This window comes from Mustela nivalis (genome assembly GCF_964662115.1).
Source record: "Mustela nivalis genome assembly, chromosome: 8".
Taxonomy (NCBI): domain Eukaryota; kingdom Metazoa; phylum Chordata; class Mammalia; order Carnivora; family Mustelidae; genus Mustela; species Mustela nivalis.
The window spans coordinates 8231047-8247383 of NC_139027.1; the positions used below are offsets into that span (position 1 = coordinate 8231047).

The window sequence follows — 16337 nt, forward strand, 5'->3', positions numbered from 1 at the left end:
GAGGGTTTTCAAGATAAATAGATTTAAGCTGTAGTTAAGTTTCACCAGACAAAAGCAAACAGACTCAGGGTCTTTTAATGTGTCTGCCCCTCCCCAGAGTCACCCCCCACTGCCTTCTTGCTTTGTGGTTTTGTGGTGCTGTGGGGGGGGGCGGGGAGGTGAAGTAGGTGTGCAGAGAGCGGGTGGGCGCCTACTCCGTACTCCAGAGGGAAAGCCCGACGTGGTTGAGCGTGGGGCTCCCAGAGGAATCCCCGTGACTGATGCATTTTAATCAGTGTAGCAATTACCAAGCACGACTCTGTGATGTGCCTGGTGCCAGGTACTGAGGGCACAGGTGCAAATAGATGGTGTCCATGCACTTGACCTGGAGAAGTTTCTTATGTTAAAAACAAATAGGCAGAGTAAAGCCGACATAATTTTCTGCTGGTACATGACAAAATTACCTGCTGGCGAAAGCTCACTCCATCAGTGGTCAGAAATGACAGTTCTAGTCCTGGCACTGCCGTGTGCGGTCCGTGCCACCGTGGGCACCTTTCTTCTCGCCTTGGGCCTCGGTTTCCTTACCTGTAAATAGAAACTGCTTATCCCTTATGAACTGGACTGTCCGGATCTTCTAGCTTAGCTCATTCGACTTTCAAAGAAGCTAGAAATGGTTGGCTAAAAGGAATTCATTTTCTTGCCACGAAGTGCTAGGAGTCCCTTTGCTTTTGTGTAATTATGTCATTACACAAGAGAAAGAAAACAGTTTAAGGATGCTTCTCATATTTTTGGTGTTGGCATGGCCTTGACTCTGACAATGAGACCATAATTTGTGGTCAGTGCCAGATGGAGCATCTTTTTCATGGACTGTGTCACAAAATCAAAACAGCTGTTTGGGATTAAAAGCAACTTTCAGATGTTGCCAGATGTTACTCGAGATCCCTTCTCCTGGGTTACCTGCTTCAGCCCTCCTGGAAATATGCAAGCATTTCAATAATCAAGTGAGTAATCAAGAGACGCAGCTCCCCCACCTGCTCCTGAAAATAGGTCGGTGGTGTCCGTACAGTACATTGGTGACACTTTCTCTTTATGTTGATAAATCTGAGACTACAACTATCTGTAGAATATTCTAGTGACAGATAGGAGATTCTGCTGCAGGCAAACACCAAATCTCCGATTGAAGTCACCTCCCGGTTGTCAGTTCATTCCAGCTGTGCCTTTCTCTCCAGTCCCAGCCTTCCTGGGAGCTGTGTGCTGTGGACGTGCTACTTGGTTGGGATCGAAGCCCTAACTTTTGTGTGTTGTACCTGATTTGGGAATCACCCACCCATGACCCATGTTTCGGTGCTGGAATGAAGAATATTGCCACAGCCAGGGGTGCACTGGGCTCCATCACAGAGAACACATGGAGAAACCCAGGGGTATTGCATTCTGTGTACTCTGAGAAACCCCAAATTGGGAGAGACATTCCTTTCTCCCTTGCTTCTCTCCTATCCAGGCTCGATGGTGTGGGCTAGTCCTGTCCAGAGGTAGGGGCATGAATAAGCTGGATGACCTCTTAGAATGCTGGCAGGTGGCTAATAAGCACACAAAGGAACTTTCTTCCCATATTAGTGAGTACAAAAATACAACCCAAAATAAGCAAGGTTTTTCATGTTGGTATATTACCAAAGAAATTAAATCCTTAAGGCAGACCAGAGTTGATAAATGTTAGTGGGAATGTACACTGGCAAGACTGTAAATAAAAACATTTTAACAAGTATGCATCAACAGCCTTAGAAAATTTAAACATAATTCTTTTTTTAAAAGATTAAATGTTCATAACCAATTCCTACCCTTTTTGGGTAATCAAAAGGTGAATTGTCACATTTGTTATCTTAAAATTAAGATATCTTCCTTGGGTGAGATTTGTCTTAAAATAGATTTTCCAAGAAGACTATATGGTTCCTATTTTTCCTGTCCCCTCATACATCCAAGAACATGGCTATGGGTGGGATTCTAGGGTACAAGTCTTTTTATTCAAAAGCTCATGAGCAGTTATTTTATTGTTTTCTACTGTCTAACATTGCTGTGATGAATTCTGAATCGATCCATTTTTTTGCAGTTTTGTAGGTAAACATTCTATACCATTACGTTCGAAGATCTTACTCTTCAAGATTTAGTAATCTCACCAAATGATGGCATAATGTTAGTCATCCTCATGGATTCTTTCTGGAACAAACCACACCCTTTTGTGCTTCAGGGCCAGGTCTTTACTTCCAGAAAATTTTCATTTACGTATTTGGATATTTTGCCTATTTATTATATCCTGTGTACCATGTTAGCAATCCTAATTATACAAAATCAATAGCTACATTGCCTATCACCCATATCTACTCATTTTTAATTCTTTATCCTTTCCCCTCTTAGTCTATGGAATTTTTCTCATTCTGCCCTCTGTGTTTCTGTCTGATTTTCTGTAGGGTCAGTTCTATTTTTTTGACATTTCTTTTTTTAGTTTTTTAAATTAATTTTTAAAAAGTAGGTTCCATTCCCAGTGTGGAGTTCAACACTGGGTTGGAGTCATGACCTTGATATCAAGACCTGACCTGAGATCAAGAGTCAGATGCTTAACTGACTGAGCCACCAACGCACCCTTATTTTTTGATGTTTCTAACGTCCTTTTATAAATTCTGGAATGGTATTATATTTTCTTCTCCCTGTTGTTTGCTCTATCACTACTTACACCATGTATCATTCATTTTGTTATTTCATCTCTAATCTGATTCTTAATGTTCATAATTCTCTTTAGTTGTCTTAAAAACAAAAAAAGCACTAAATCCAAAATTTGTTCCTATTCTCTGAGGAAAAAAAAGATTTTTTTTCCCCAAAGAGTAATCATAATCTATTGATAATAATTTTGCCCTCGACATAATTTTTACTTTGGCTTCATATTGTTTTGGTTTCCCTCTGAATTCTTTCTGAACGGAGGCTGTTGTATTTAGGGCAGCTAAGAGCCAGAAACGATGTGGATGTTGCTGTAGCAGGGCTGGGTTGGAAGGCTGGATCGGATGGAATAAATTCTATTCAGTCCTTCAGCTGCCTTCTTGGGATGGGATTTCAACAGATTGCACGGACTCCTTTTTCTTTATCTATAATTTTATTAAAATCTCTTCAGAGTGGAAGCTGATCACCTGTGTGAGATTTAGGACATATTCTTTTTTTTTTTTTTTTTAAGGTTTTTATTTATTTATTTGACAGAGAGATCACAAGCAGGCAGAGAGGCAGGCAGAGAGAGAAGAGGAAGCAGGCTCCCCGCTGAGCAGAGAGCCGGATGCGGTACTCGATCCCAGGATCCTGGGATCATGACCTGAGCTGAAGGCAGAGGCTTTAACTCACTCAGCCATCCAGGCGCCCCAAGATTTAGGACATATTCTGCTTTTACTCTGTTTTCCTTTTTTGGGTGGCTAAGCCAGCCTCATCCATGTCAAGGGCTTGTGACCAATGGTCTTTCAGCTTCTGGCATCTACATATGTTTAATGTCTCACACTCCTGAACTTTTGATTACCACCAGTCTGTGAGTGTCTGTAAGAACAGAGATTTATCTATACTTCTTACACAGAATGTTTTCACCTGACAGGTTTTCAGAGGGGAAAAAAAAAATATTCCAGTTGAATTGACTGAAAGAGTCAAGTTCAAGAGCCTGAACACAAGTCAGTAACCACATGCAACATACTTGCTGATTTTCATGACCTATAATAATAATGTACAAACATGGACTATAGTAGGAGAGAATGATTTACTGAGCATTCCGATCTACTGTGAAAGGGGACTTTAATTTTTGCTATAAATTAATAGCACAAGCATTAGACCAGAACATATTCATCCATTTTCCTATGTGGAGGAGAGACTTGGTAAGGATATTTGGCAACATTGAAAAGAAATCTCCCCCTTTCTTGAGCTTTTATGCTGCCTACTTACTTATGTCAGTGCCTCGAATACCATATGTAGATATGTGTAGATGAGAGGCAATTTAAAATAAGGAAGAATATAGCAGATTTCAAACAGTTCTTTCTATGCCATTACATACACTATAGTATTAAAACATAACAAAAAGGAAAATTAAAAAATCTGTTCTAACAATCTGCTTCATGGATCTCGAAAGATATACAAAACAAATCACCCCAAATGAGATGTGTATCTCAGTTCCTACCACTTCAACCCAATAAAGACAATCTCATGCATCCAGGAATGGAGAAGTCACAAGATGTCAGCTCATACACCCCTTTCCCTTAGACAAGACTTTAACGAAATCATCATTGACCAAGGGCTGTTAATGGCTCAGGAGGACCAGAGCACAATTTCCAGGATTTCCATAGAATGACTTGTGAACTGGCAGCTCTTCAAGTCCTATGGCCTAGAAACTGGACCAGATTATTTCCAAGTGTCTGCTTAGTTCTGAGTGTGATGGTGGGTGACCTCCAACTCCTAGAAGACAGTGACACTGAGCTTAGCATAATATGTCCATGATGAGACATTCTTTCATCCTTCTGTTAAGGGATGAGGAGCTGGGCTTCTTCCACAGTCTCCAGCTTCCATCCTATAGGCTGGTTGACTTGTTCACTGATGTCTGTAGAAGTCATCTCAGAGATAGACAGGCCTGGGCTGAAATCCTGAGTCCATCATTCTGTGGTTGATCATGTTTCCTCTATCCTATAGAATGGGGCTCATACATACCTCATCTGGCTTTCATGAGGACTGCGGAATGACATGGACGTGTCACTCATTTACAGTCTTCCTTAGTGTTGCACACATGTGGTTTGAGAACCGGCTTAGGTATTAGCCTCCGCAGCCCCGTGTCCTATGATCGACAGTAACCTCCATGTGGTCTTGTCAGTTTCCCTCTTGGTTAGATGAGATCCAATCAAAATTGATCTCAAAGCCACTTTCAGCTCTAAAAAAAGCAAAGTTCTACAGATCATTCTAACATTGGCCCCAAGAGTACCCATTGGCACTTCCTTGTCTCTCTGTGCAGTCTTAGGGTCCCCTTCTCTGGTTTCTTACTTAACTCTGTAAGGTTGGATGACCATCCTAGCAATGCCATCCCTCATGCTGTTTTATAATTGCCTGCTTTGTACCGCTAGAGCATGAAATCCCTGATGACAACTACTGTATTTTATTCACTTTGATATTTCTTGTGATTTGTCAAGGTTTGGTAGAGAGTAGTTCCTCATCAAATGATGTTTTGAATTATTCAATTTATTTACCACAACATTATTGAAACATCTATTGGCGGCCATACTCTCTCTTTTATGGACATTGAAAAGAGAGTACTTCTTAATTATTTCTAATGATATAGTCTCAGATAAAGATAGGCTTCTCAGGAGACATCAACCTTCAACTTCAGTGAAATACGTAGACAGATGCTTATTTCACTTATGTATTAAGATAGGGATGATTTTAGTATTCTTAGGAGGGTAGATTTTCTAACTTGAAGTTTGTTCATTCATTGAAAAGTTTACTAAGTGCCAACTATTTGTCACATATAATACTAGGTACTGGGGAGCTAGATAATGGAGTGGAATAAAAGAATTGCCTCAGTTTTAGGTTCAGTAGCCATTTGAACTTGGAATTTAGTAAACTTAAATTTAGCAAACCCCCTTGTTTATGTATTAAAAGTAATAACAACTGCTCTGTTTATCTCAAGAGGGCATTATAAGAAGATGCCTGGTTGCTTAGTTGGTTAAGTGTCTGCCTTTGGCTCAGGTCATAATCTGAAGGTCCTGGATTGAGTCCCACATCAGGCTCCTTGCTCACCGGGAAGTCTGTTTCTCCCTCTGTCTGCTGCTCCTCCTGCTTTTATTCTCTCTCTCTGACAAATAAATAAATAATATTAAAAAAATAAGAGGACCTTATGGGTATTCCAGGAGATTTTGATGTGAGTCTTATTGATAAACTACAAATTGCCAGGTTAAATAAATGCAATTATAATCTTTCCAGATAATTCCATTCTCTTAATTAACATAACTGCTTGAAAATCTAATACGTGCATATTTTTTTTCTATATTTAAGGACAATAGAATGGTTTCAGAAGACAGGTTTAAAAGCAATTTTTTTTTTAAGATTTTATTTATTTATTTGATGGGCAGAGATCACAAGTAGGCAGAGAGGCAGACAAAGAGGGGTGGGGGAAGCAAGCTCCCTGCTGAGCAGAGCTTGATCCCAGGACCCTGGGATCATGACCTGAGCCACCCAGGTGCCCTAAAAGCAAGTTTTGATGGCCTCATTTTGCTTTAATTAATTGCTACCTTCCTTAGACCATCGTGTTCTTTCCACTCTTAGACAAATAAAAACTGTGAACTACCTTGTTCATATTTGTGATGTCTCAAATGTAAATTCTCAATCATTAACTTTTTCTCCTTTGTATTTGTTTGACCCTCAAATTCTTTGTATTGTAAAAATGCTTGGTCAACATTTTATGTCTTTTCTGCATCTTTCTAGAAAAATATTAGTGTTAATTATTGAAAATCCTCACACTCAACTTCTTTTAAAGCTGAAAGAGACTGTAGAAAGATCCTCTCCTCATTCAGTTGGGAAAGCCAAGGCCTTGAGAAAAGACATGCCCTTAAGAGGGATTTGCAGTACAAGGAGTGTGGTGTCTGATGTCAGGCAGCTCTGTGTGACTTTAGGACTGCTTCTTAATCTCTCTGATCTTGTGTATCCTATCTGAAAAATAAAACTAATTTCCAGTCACAAAATGATTGTATTACTGTAATGAAATGGGAGCCAACATTCCACTAGGGCATGGGGCCCAGTCTTCCAAGGAGTCCATGGCAGAGTCAGGGCAGGGATCCAGGACTCTTGAGTCCCAGAGTGCTTTGTAACCCTCTGCTCCCTCCTCCTCCCCTCTCCCCAACATGCCTGGAAATACTCAGCCCTGGTTTGGAGCTACAGTCTCCCTGCTTTGTCTTTCCAGAGGGACAGTCAGAAGAATCCTGGGAACCTCCGGTTAAGGAGGCACTATCATTTGCAAGCACATCTCTTTTTCATTTAAACGTCTTGCACAAAGATTATTTTTAAAAATACATCTCAACTAACTGCTAATAAGAGGCAAATGCAGTTACCAACCCAAAAAGTCTTTCTAGGAGGAGTACAAGTTGGTGTGTAGGAATTTAGAGATGGAAGGGCCTTGAATTTTTATTAGGAGTCAGATTAAATAAATCCTCCTGCCTCCTTCTAAAACCTTCAATTGCATCTTTGTTTAGGGACTTGAAGCCATTTCTTTTCTGAGCTGATCTTCTGTATCGTCTTTTGGAGGGCTCTAACTTCACCTTTTGTTTTTTCTATGCTTTTACATGAAGTCTTCTGTGTAGAAAATTAACATGAGTCTATTTACGTTGAAAGATTCTTGGGGTGGGGCATTTCGATTGCTTAGTTAAGTCTATCAGAACAATTTTTTATATTGGATAGCTGGGTACAGCTTCTTTACTTGGGGTTTGGAGTGCTCACTGCTGTTATCAATGTGCCTCACAGGCTGATTTTGTTTCACTTGCACTAATAGGTGCAAAACACCAAACTCCTTCATACTGATTCAGAGGTCCTCAGCTTACATTTCCTGTCTTCCATTAACTCCTCAAAGGCACTGAAATGAAAGGCAAGCTCATCTTCACTTATCCAACCCAGAGCCAGGATGAGGAGCTGAGTGTCATCCGAACAGCGTGGCAGCCAATTTCCCCAATGTCACTGTGTGTGCAAATTGTGGACACCATTTTGCAGATGTGGACGCCATTTTGCAGATGGGGAAGCAGCATGGAAGACAATGGGCTTGGTTCCAAACCTGTACCATGAAGTCTCAGACTTGAATGGGAAGTCAGGGACCATGTTTGTTGTTTCTCCTGTATCTTTGGTGTTTATTATCACATGGTAGGTGGTGGATAAATTCGTAACCAATGAAGATCTGTATTGTTAAAGATCTCTGTTTGGTTCTCTTTGCTTTTCAACTGTGGGATAAATACCCAGGAAGCCCCACAGTGAGATCCCTCACTGTTCAGGAGGTTTAAGAGACCTGTGGGTGGGTTTCTCCCCTTTGACCTCTTTGTTTACAAGTGATATCAAGGGGTGGGGCTACAGTTAGTGTTAATTTGGAAGCAGAGTTCTGGATGCGAGTAAGGTGAGTGCTCCCTGTTTCCAGCACTCGGTTTTAGAGCCGAGCACTGGTTTCTGAGCTCTGACATGAGACCAGTTCTCATTGTGCTGCCAAGCCTGGGGCATTAGGGACTGAAGTTCCTTTGTGCTGAGAGGTTGAGTCTTGTCAAGGAGGGTGAATAGAGTCTGCTCTTGCTTTGGCTCCAGCAGCCCCCTGCCTATAGAAGTGTTTTCCTTCTCTTAGGCTAGGCTGAGCTTCATTTCAGAGAGGCATAAACAAGTCTGAAATCCTCAGGGGATCTGGCACAGGAAAATGAAGTCATTTTACATTTGCGGCGTGATTCAAATTGGAATTGCACAAGTCAGAACGACAGGATGCTGGAGTTCTTTGTTTAGCCCTTCTGTGCTTCAGGAGGCGAATTTTCTCCAGCTTCCTGGAGGGAGGAAGTGGATATGTATGGAATACCCATTTGCATTATATAGTTTTCAAGGTTCCTTTCCCTTACATAAAACACTCAGCCTAAATCTTACATTCAACTCAGTAAAAGGCAAAACAAGGAGCCATTGAGTCCTTGCAGTGGGACTGACTTTGCCATCCGCCTTGGTGTCAGTGGGGACAGAGCTCAAATTCCTTCCCGCAAGAAAACTCTTACTTCATCCAGCTGGGGGAGGGGAACGGGAAACATTGATGAAATTGTCTCTGAGTTTGGACTCAGCCACCAGTCAAGGCAGGGATGTTAGTCTCTCCAGGTCCCCTCTCTTTTCCATTGATCTCAGGCGGTTTATTTTGTACTTCAGGAGCTTTCAAATTTTCCTGTTCTGGCTGATATTTCTCGGGACTTTCACTCCACTTTCTGCAGCCTTAGGCGATAGCAGTTGTCTCTACTTTTTCTTTTTGTGTCTTGCTCCTGGATCCTGCTCTCCCCTTCACTGGGTGCTCATTCATCACATTCTGTATGCTACCATATTTAATGAGCACAACATCCCCATGGGTTGGATATCGCTCTTGTGTTATAGGAAGAATCTGAAATTGGAAGACAATGAGTAAGTTGCTCAGAGCTGCATAGCTGGCCAAAGAAAGAGCCATCGCCTATCAGCTTACAAATACTCTCATACTCTTCCACCAAATCATGGCATGCTTGGGAGTTTACAGTTCTTTATTCTGCAACAAAGTTTAGCCCACTGTGTTAGCCAGCTCAAGCTGTAATAAAATACCATAGACTAGGGAACTTAAACAAGAGGCCTGTATTCCTCACAGTTCTGGAGGCAGGGAAGTCCAAGGTCAAGGTGCTGGCAGATTCAGTTCTTGGTGGGGGCCCCCTCCTGGCTTATAGACAACCATCATTTTGCCGTTTGCTTACACGGCCTTTTCTCGGTGTGTGCAAGTGGGAACAACGGGGAGAGCTTTGTCTTCTTCTTCTTCTTACAAGGACACTAATCCCATCGTGAGGTTCCTACCCTGATGACCTCATTGAAATCTACCTACCTCCCAGTCTCTACCCCAAATGCATAGCACTGGGGGCTAGAACTTCAGCTTATGAATTTGGTGGTGACACAAACGTCCATAACACCAACTATTTCTATTTTTATCAACCCCTGAAAATAAAGTAAGGAACTTGGCACATTTTCTTCCAGGGCTTCATTAGAGGATGTCTCTGTGGACTACCCAGTGCAGTATCTGTCTGTTTCTCCATACTGATAATTGGGGTACAAAACTGAAGTTTGTTACTATCCTAAGGGTTCTTTTCTTGCCTGTCTCCAAGAGTATTTTGTTCCCTTGCCCCCAACCGCCAGTCTCAAGGCTACCTCCAACCTTTCTTCTAGAATGCTAAGCAGATCCTTATGCAAATAGCAGTCCTTGTCTCTCTTGCATAAACCGGATTAACAGAAGTGAATTTGTAGACATGACTTTCTCCTTGCCTAGATACGGTTTCCTGAGGTTGAATTCTGCTGCTCAGAGAATTTGAACAAGCTTGCTTCTCCTCCAAATATCTGCTTATCCACCCAGCAGAGAGATAAGCAGAAGGAAGTCTGCTTCTTCCTCCTTTCAAACCCTAAAACTTAGACATGCATTTGTGTACAAATAAAGTAATTTGGAAGAGCAGAAGGGCAAGGAAGGGTAACAAAAATATGGCTTCTTTAAATGAACCAGCATTGTGTTTGTGTAGCCATACCAATAGTCCTAAATGCCATACTGTTCCAAAACAGTCCAGATGCTTTTTTAGATGTAAAATGAGTTGATGGCTGGCTGTGCCAAGGACCTCCTTGTAGAGCTTTCCTCTGTAAGGGACAGTCATGGAAATGCTCAGCTGCAATGTCCCAGCATTGTCTTTTAGGAGCTAAAATGTCACTGACCATAAAAAAAAAAAAAAATAGATCTCTTTACCTTTTGCATAATCCAGGCATGTGGTTTGGAAGAGAAATAGTTCATTTAAATTTCTCCTGCCCTTGAATTTTGCATAGAGCAAACTCAGTTTCATTCAGTTTATCTAAGGTTGACTGTGAACTTTCTTGGTTGCTCACTTACTTGGTTGCTAGGTGTTATGGACACAGTGACTGATAAGATACTAACTTGGCCCTTCAGTTGCTCCTGGTCTGGCGGGAGAATCAAGTACAAAGTACAAGGTACAGAGATCAGTCTTATCCTCATGGTAAGAAAAGATAGGCAGCTTGATGGGGTTGGATGTGTCAAAGCCATGGAGAAACCAAGAGAGACTTTAGGCGTACAGCGGTAACCGCTGAGACATGAAGGATATGGAAGCCTTCACCCAACAGGCAAGGTGCAACATTGGTGAGACATCAGACCCTGTTCCCGACAAACACCGTGCAGAAGGGTGCAGAATAGTAAGAAAGCCTTGCATGCTGGTGGATCAGAGTGTTGGGTGTGTGGAGAGAGAGGTAGAAAGGGTCACAGAGGCCAGGATTGCTGCGGAGGGCTCCAAGTACCATGCTTGGGAATCTGGACAATGCCATATTGTGATGTAACGCCAAAGACTATTTTATCGGCCAAAACCCAACCAAAACCTGTGGGAAAAAATGGCTGAGAAAACTATGTTCAAGATGTCTGAAAGGCAAGACTCATAGCCAGTGACCAAGACTCCTTTGGGAGACTCATCCAATTGTGGACGAAGGAAATGAAGAAGCCCCACAGGAGGGTACAAGAGGGGTGTAGGAGACCCAAGAAATGGGAGAAAAGGAAGCCTGACATTTACCGACCGGACACTGGCTTCTGGGCAAAGGGATGCTGGAGAGCAAGCATCTCTCAAGTCAACACATGGGCGAGACTGAAGATCTGGGAACGCCTGGGTTCTGTGGCAAGCCTTGTGGTGAGATTACAGCTGTCCTGGAACACCTGCATCGGAGCGGCTTCTCTTCACGTCTGGCTCTCTCCCATTGCCTTTGCAGACAGATCCCCCAGCACTAAGTGAATCAGAGCCTGCGTGGTACTTTTCCTCTGACTTCAGACTAGTCATAAATTTTGGAGTTCTTCCACAGTGAACTTTCACTTCCTGCACAGAACACTCTGGCCCTCAGACTCAGCCCTACACCATTTGGTGAGGCCTTTGGTGAAGATTCAAGGTCTAAGCTTATGACACAATATTTTTCCTGGTCTGTTCATCCTTGGCACAGTTTGGGACTAGCATATTGGAACAGGCAGTTCCACCCTACTCAATCACATGGACACCCTCTGACACCGCACTAAATCAGATCACCCACTCCCAGGTCACAGTCTGAGATCCTGCATATGTGGCGGACAACAGACCTAAGTGCATCCCCACAAATACATGCAAATCACAAAGCTCACATACATTCAAATTCCTTTTTAAAAAACAAAGACCATGAAAACCAGAGCCATAAAAGTATGTGAATCATCAACCCAGAAATCTTCCCTCCAGGCATGCCTGACACCGTGTTCCTTCCCGGATGCTCTTCCTTCACAAATTAGGGAGTCTGCCGACATCCTTCTGGGGAAAGGATTATCTGATTCCACAGGCAGTTAAGAATAACATGTAAATGTCATTTAGCTGAGCGATTTCTACATGGATCAAAAGACACACTCAAGTTACTAACTATGATAGCCAAACCCTTTATTGCAATAAAATCACAGCAAACCCACAAAACTCTCCCAACTGAATTAGCACCAGTGTGGTGTGGGAGTCATTGAGACATTCCTTCCAGGTTAGTAGACTATTTGCAATTCAGCTTCTTTTTTTTTTATTTTTTTTTATTTTTTTACAGATGAGCATGTTATATAACCGACACCAGCCACAGGGGAAGCTAGAATTCAAGGCTTGTCAAAATTTTCCACCAAGTGCTCAAAGCCAACAGGAGTGAGTAAATGAATACCTTGCTTTACGGTGACATGGCTGAAACGGCCCTTCCCAGTAAATATCAGAATGAGAGGCAGTATAACACAGTGGTTAAATTTATGGGCTTTGGAGATGGACAGTCTCGTGTTTGGATCCTGGTACATTTAGGAGCTATGTGGCTTGGGTTGTCCCCTTCCCCTCAATCAGTTTCTTTCTTTCGTTCTTTCCTTTTTTTTTTTTTTTTTTTTGGTGACATTTTATTATTTAAGTAGAGTTGACATAGAATATTATATTAGTTTCAGGTGTGCCACTAGCCTCTCTGTTTTTGTTCTTACCTGCTTCAATGATTTTATCATCCTGTTGGGGTGTTCTGAGGCTTAACTGAGTTAATATATGTCAAGCACTTCGCACAGTTCCTTAGCACAGTGTATTAAGGGCTCAGTAAATGAAAACTGTCATTCCAAAACAAAATTATAAGTTCCACCTTTCATTTTAATTCAGGCAATGCTGTATTTTACTCTATATCTGTCTCTATTTTTTTTTTTTTTTTTTTTTTTTTAGGAAATAATGTTTTCTCCAAAATTTCCAGTAGAATAAGGCCTCCCAACGGAGGTGCCATCTTTGTGCTTGATCTCACATAAATCCTGGCATACCGCCACAAACCCCAACAGAGACACCACCCCAATTTGTGAAACAGTCACACTGAAGAAAGGCAGTGGCGCCTCATTGACAGGTCTCTCTGTGGACTTACTGTTATTTGCTTTCTGTATAACGGAGTGAAAACCAATCCTTGTAGATAAAGGTACTGGGAATGGATTACCTGATTCTCTTGACTTAATGGGGGTTGGGTCTAGAGAAAGAAAGGTCTCTACACCTGCTCATGGTTTTCTCAGAACTTTGCTGGGAAATTGTACTTCACCAGCTGGGGCTCCCGGAGGATCACTGGTCAACACTATGAGGAACAATGGCTATTATCTGGATCTGGAGATGAAGAAGGTGGAGGAGATTGTGGTGATATAGGTAGCTAGTGTCTGTGAAGGGGAACACCAGCCTCAGAGACAGGGCACCTGGGTCCTGGGCCTGGCTCTCTTGAACTTGATCTGTAGGTTTGCACAAGCCCTTTCTCTTCTCTGGATTATTTTTCCATATGGATGACTGAGGGATGGGGACTAACTTGGATAATCTCTACTTTCACTTCAAGTTCCAAAACTTCAACCACAGACACATTGCCTAGGACTTGTCTGATTAAAGAAAGTTAACTCCTTTTCTTTTGGAGAACATAAAATGTAAATCATTTCTCGGGATTGTGGCTTACCTCTAAAATTAGACATTCTATTTTTTTTTTTTTTTTCAATGCAAACCTATTTTTGTCTAAGAATTATTCTGAGAACCATTCTTTTTTTTTTTTTTTTAATAATCACAACAGTATACATTACTTCGTTTAGACATCACAGCCATCCTATAAGTTTATCTCATTTGATACATAAGCCACTGAAGCTTGGAGGAGTTTTATTTTATTTATTTATTTATTTATTTATTTTTAAATGTTTTTTTGTTTGTTTGTTTTTAATTTATTTTCAGTGTAACAGCATTCATTATTTTTGCACCACACCCAGTGCTCTATGCAATCCGTGCCCTCTCTAATACCCACCACCTGGTTCCCCCAACCTCCCACCCCCCACCCCCTTCAAAACCCTCACATTGTTTTTCAGAGTCCACAGTCTCTCATGGTTCACCTCCCCTTCCAATTTCCCTCAACTCCCTTCTCCTCTCCATCTCCCCTTGTCCCCCATGCTATTTGTTATGCTTGGGAGGAGTTTTTTAACGTGCATGTGGTCATTCAGTTGGCAAGTGGTTAATTTGGGATTCAAACTCAGGTTTATTTGATTTTAGAGCTCATCCCCTTGACTAATTCTTTAGAAATCTGATTTAAAAGATGGTGACTCTGCATCACACGTGCTTTGGGAGGCTGTGATAGGTCTACTTATCTCAGTTGGTTTTTACTTTCAAGAAGCCATTCCATGGTGAAGCGTTGGGTCAACATTCTTGGTGACTATTAATCTGGATCTGGATCTGATCTTTGTCCCCATCACTGGTCATGCCTTTGTCACTGCGTGGTAGGAAGTCCACAACGTGATTATGTGTATTCACACCAGGGGCCGGATCCTAGACGCATGGCTTCCCAAGGACAGCTTGGTGCCTGGTGGGAAATGCCTGTTATTGAAACACATGAAATCATAAATCCCTGGGATATTGAAATGTGATAGCAATTCTAAATATAAATCTAATTAGTTTGTATTCAAGGAACAATGTCATTTCTATGAAGAAGACTAAAAATAAACAGTGGAATTTTTTTTTTTTTTTTTTTTTTTTCTGAATCAGGAGTGAACCCAACAAAAACACTGACCACAATCTCATCACTCCAGCCATGGCTTCATTTCAACATCCGTTTGGCTTCTTCTGCTTCTGGTGACTGTGTTGTTCCAGTTTATCATGGTGAATATGGATTGCACAAAGGATGGAGTGTTTAGTATACAGCTAAGTTGAGTACATTCGTTCTGGAAGTGTTAGGGTCAAGAGTTTAGAAATCAAACCTGAGGCCTTTGCATAGGAGGTTTGGGGGAAATGTTTTTAAAGCTGAATTTTGACTCAAGGAAATGGGGGGCTTAGAGAAGGCTCAAAAATTTTTCCTGAAATCAAATTTCTCTTAGAAGATGACATTTGAATGTACTAAAGATAAATATCCCGAAAACATATGGATTGAATATCCCATGAAATGCACATGAGTTTTGATATTAAGGGGGCACATACTTCAGAAAGATAATTTGGCCCCTGCTGAAACCAGAATATTTAAAAAATATCCTTTACAAAAAATCCTTCCAGATCTTTTGCCAAAACCCAGAACCACTAGACCCTTCTTTATCCATCTATAGCAGCTTCCACTTCAGCCAGTATCCCCAGCAGCCCAGCCAAATCAAATAGAGAACCAGCATCTTCTGAGGTGGACGCTTGCCAGTCTCAACCCAGAATATATGTTCGAGGGCTTCTGGCCCTCTGAGCCAAGAGCACAACTCGAAAATGCTGGAGTCTTTTAGCATCTCTGCTTTGGGTTACTCTGAGAGACAGTGCTGTGAAAGCTGTCAGGCTGACAACAGGACCCATGCTGTAGACTGTTTGCAAGAGCCTCACTTCCTTCTGCTGTGGCCAAGTTCTTCCCACCCCAGACGGTCTCTGTGAGGACAAGAAACAAGAACTATTGTCAGATTAATAGCTCTCCCTACAAAAGTGTGGCAGGTGGCAAGATGTTTGGCCATTGAGTTCCAGCCAAAACATGTCACATATTTTTTCTCCTGGGAGAGGCACTGGGAAGCCACCATGAGTCAGAGTGAGGGGCGGCAGGGGAGGAACTGCTGCTTGAGCATCTTGCCTGTCACTGAGGAGAATTAGTCAATTCTTGGAAAGAGGGACGCACTCTTCCTGCTCTGCTACCCACTTCCAGATTCTCCTCTCAGCTTTGGAACGGAGAATTAGCAGTCTCATAGAATGCACTTTATTTCAATTCTGCACATATATGTTGGACCCTGCAAGGAGATAGATATATCCTGCTTGCTCTCTTCCCTTGGAGGACTTATATGTTTAGAGCAAAATTCTCCCTGAGCATGTACACAGAACCCTGGTCTCTGGAGACGAACTGCGAGAACAGTATGCTACATCTCCCAGTCTTAGGAAATGTTGAATTCTCTCTCATCCTTCTTGGGAGTAACATAATATATGGTCACCATATTACAGGCTTTGAGAACTTCTTCATTAAATTAACTAGTTTAGCTTTAAAATGGCTTTTTCAAAAAAAATTTTTTTTAAGATTTTATTTATTTATTTGACAGGGATCACAAGTAGGCAGAGAGAGAGAGAGAGAGGAGGAAG

The 16337-nt window shown here is 41.8% G+C and overlaps 1 long non-coding RNA gene across 1 annotated transcript in view; it reads left to right on the top strand.

The window, feature by feature from the left end:
• The window catches only part of LOC309870992, a 31194-nt gene extending 16036 nt beyond the window's left edge, over window positions 1–15158 (top strand). The window contains exons 2-3 of the long non-coding RNA XR_014314926.1: window positions 12343–12434; window positions 14796–15158. This is a non-coding gene — a long non-coding RNA (uncharacterized lncRNA). The remainder of the gene's footprint in view (window positions 1–12342; window positions 12435–14795) is intronic.
• Window positions 15159–16337: the final 1179 nt, after the last annotated feature.